This window comes from Henckelia pumila, chromosome 3 (assembly GCF_033568475.1).
Source record: "Henckelia pumila isolate YLH828 chromosome 3, ASM3356847v2, whole genome shotgun sequence".
In the NCBI taxonomy this organism is placed as follows: Eukaryota; Viridiplantae; Streptophyta; class Magnoliopsida; order Lamiales; family Gesneriaceae; genus Henckelia; species Henckelia pumila.
The window spans coordinates 157311584-157315140 of record NC_133122.1 but is presented as its reverse complement, the minus strand read 5'-3'; the positions used below and the strand labels follow the sequence as shown (position 1 = coordinate 157315140).

The 3557-nt window shown below is 37.2% G+C and overlaps 1 non-coding gene across 1 annotated transcript; it reads left to right on the top strand.

Annotated features, from left to right (window-relative positions):
- The first annotated feature begins 1093 nt into the window (after nucleotides 1-1093).
- LOC140893999 (small nucleolar RNA R71) lies at nucleotides 1094-1200 on the top strand. The gene has a single exon (XR_012153555.1). It is a non-coding gene; the product is annotated as a small nucleolar RNA R71 (small nucleolar RNA).
- The last annotated feature ends 2357 nt before the right edge of the window (nucleotides 1201-3557 follow it).

Here is a 3557-nt window from a genome sequence, read left to right as displayed (position 1 = left end):
TTTTGCTTTAGTGGGATTTTATTATGAACCAGCGTCGAGCAGTTTTCCGTCAGACTTATCATCGCATGCTCCTCCAATTTCCTCTTGTTAGAGAGGATCTCTTTCAAGAATTTCGCATAACTTGGCATTTGCATTAGTGCATCAGCGAAGGGTATATTGATATTCAATTTTTTAAACACTTCTAAGAATTTACCAAACTAAGAGTCTAGCTTGGCCTTCTTAAGAGCTGCAGGAAAAGGTGGTGGTGCAACAATTTTTGATTGTGAAGTGGGTGGGGGGGTGTTAAGATAGATGACTTACCTGAAGTTTTTTCTGATGTAACTGTTTCTGGCTCTTTCTCGCTTTTTTTTCAGGCTCGACCGTCTTTCCACTCCTTAATTCAATTGCTTTCACCTGTTCTTTCGGATTCTTCTCAGTGTCACTTGGCAAAGTACCCTGATCTCTGCTGGAAATTGATTTGGCCAATTGCCCTATTTGATTCTCCAGATTCTTTATCGATGCATCTTGATTCTGCATGCGGGTTTTAGTAGATGATATAAACTTCTGCATCATCTGCTCCAAGCTTGATTTCTCCTCTTGAGGCTGCCTGCTGTAGTTCTGATTTCCATATGCTTTATTATTCTGTCCACCCCACGAGAAATTTGGATGTTGTTTCCACCCTGGATTGTATGAATTCGAAAATGGGTCATTCCTTGGGCGATTTTGATTTCCCATGTGACTTGCCATAACTCCCTCTGGTTGAGAAAATGTTTGACAGTCTTTCGTGAAATGCTCTGCACCACCATTTTCACACCACACTTCTTGTACTCGCATCACAGAGTTTCCCACGCTTAGCTCCTCAATCCTTTTGTTCATGACTTCAAGTTGAGCAGCCACTGATGTGAATGCATCAATTTGATGAATTCCAGAAGATTTCCGGGCTGCACCCCTTTCAGATTGAGGATGATAGTTACTAGATGCCATTTCCTTGATTAATTCAAAGCCATCCTCTGACGATTTTCGCAGAAGATTTCCACCTGCAGCTGCATCTAACATGGTACGATTTGAGTGAGTAAGACCATAGTAAAAAGTTTGTACCACAAGACCCTCTGGTAATTGGTGGTGTGGACATCTTCGCAGTAGATCCTTGTAGCGCTCCCATGCTTCGTAAAACGTTTCCTGTTCTCCTTGGGAAAAAGTTGTGATATCAGTTCTCAGCTTCATTGACTTATATGGTGGAAAGTATTTGGTGAGGAAAGACTTCGCCAAATCATCCCAATTCATGATGGAACCTGCAGGTAAATTCGTCAGCCATGCTTTCGCCTTGTCTCGCAGTGAAAAAGGGAATAGACGCAACCGAATAGCGTCATCAGAAACTTCCTGTATCTTGAATGTATCACAAATTTCCAGAAAATTTGTGATGTGTACATATGGTTCATCGATGACACTCCCACCAAATTGAAGTGTGTTCTGAATCATTTGAAGAATGGCCGGCTTTATCTCAAAGTGATTAGCTGCTACACAAAGTGTCTCAAATTTGATTTTTATTGAAACTATCTAATATTTAAAATTAATAACTCAACGTAAATAAAAGTGAATTTCACAACCAAATAATCAATTCTCAGATTGAAGAATACCAATTCAAAATGATTTTGTTGGAATTTCGGTTCACCTTTCCCCTAATTGAACTGGACGATTGGAAATTAATTTATTCTTATAAATTTGACAGAAATTCGTACAACATTGACACTCTCTCTTGAGGTAATGCCAAACTAATCAAATCAGTGAAATAATTAAATCTCTTTAATTATTTATCATGAATGATTGCTTTGCGTTCTATGAATTCTACAACTTTCAACCTGGTGGTCTATGGCTATCAACATGTACTAAATACCATATCTCTATGCATATTTTAAGTCCATGGATTCTATCATTCATCCTAATTAAGAATCTATCTCTCGATAGAAATTCACAATTTACGAATCTATGTTAAGGGTAGCTAATCATCAACATAGAAAGAAAAACATGATAAACTCAATTTTAAACATAAATCAAATCTCAATACGTCCGATGATTCAATCACACTAAAGTGTTTCGGGGTTAGGATCCCCTCGATTCCAACAAAATAAAAACTTAGCTACTGAAATTCATTACAAAAATTCAATCTCAAAAGTGTTTAACATAAAAATTCAGAAGAGAAGAAAAGAAAAACTCCCAACAGAGAAGAGAAATTCTCGAGTGTTCAGCCGTCGTCTGCCTCCTGATTTGCGTCTGTCTAACCATCCAAAACTAAGGAAATAATTGTATTTAAAGTCCCCAAGAATCCTTCCCGAAATAAACTCTAAAAAAAAATTAAAATATCAAATCATCGCATCGCGCCCGAGCGGTAGAAAATTACCGCGCGGGCGCCTCAAAACTGTGCCACCTACTGTTTCCAAAAATCGTGACCGCGCCCGCGCGGTAGAAAATGGCCGCCTGTGCGCCTCGCTTGAATCAAGCTACTGTCTTTCTCAACCGTGACTGCGTCCGCGCGGTAGAAAACAACAGCCTGCGCGCGCCTTGCTTTTTCCAGAAATGTGACTTTCTTCTTGTGCTCTCCTCACGGCCTCCATTGTGCATCGCCTTCTCACCGAGTATCAGCATTTCTTGGTGAATCCCTGCCATATAAATAAATAAACCAGAGGAGTGACAACAAAAACAAAAAAACAATAAACGAAACAAGAATGGAAAATAACAGACACAACGTAAACAAAACGAATGCAAAACAAACGCAAAACAAAGCAAAATAACACACAAAAACGACTCCTATCATGTAATATCTCATTTCGTATTTTTCCACAGCCCTCATGTTAATTATTGTAAGTTTCATAGATGTGTGAAGATGAGTCATAATACGGACGCCATCATCTTCGTTCTATGTAAAATATTTTTTCTGATGAGGGCTAGATACTGCAATGTCATAGTGTGTGGAGTAATCTCCTTACATTTTCTCCCAAGATTCAGAAACAACTCCATGAGACTGAAGCTATTATCGATTGAAATCATATAAAGGTCATCTTTATAATCACAGCTACCCAAAAACAAAAAATTAGATGATCCCGATGCAGATTCCATTCCTACAAGAAATTTAGCAGAAATACGAGTCAAATGAACCATTAAAAAATTAAATAAAAATCAATAACTATACCTCAATATACATGATAAAAAAGCAAAATCTTAGTAAACAAGAATAAAATTATCTTCTTTCAACTCAACGAATTCAAAGTCCTGATGAGAAAGATAATTGAAGCATCAAATAATTATTACAACATTTTGAACACTAATACAACTAGAAATTTACTGATTGGAAATTAAAAATAAGGAAAATTAAGTACCCTCCAAACCAATAAACCTAGAAGTCAACAAAACTCCCAAAAAAAAAAAACCATTACAATGTCTCGCAAATAAAAAGAAAACATACGAGTAAGAATCATCGATTAATTGATCAAAGGATAGAGGGTGTCGCTAATAAGATAAAATTATTAAGCCAACAGATTCCCAACAAGTAAAGTAACAAATCATCACCAAATTATCAGCTC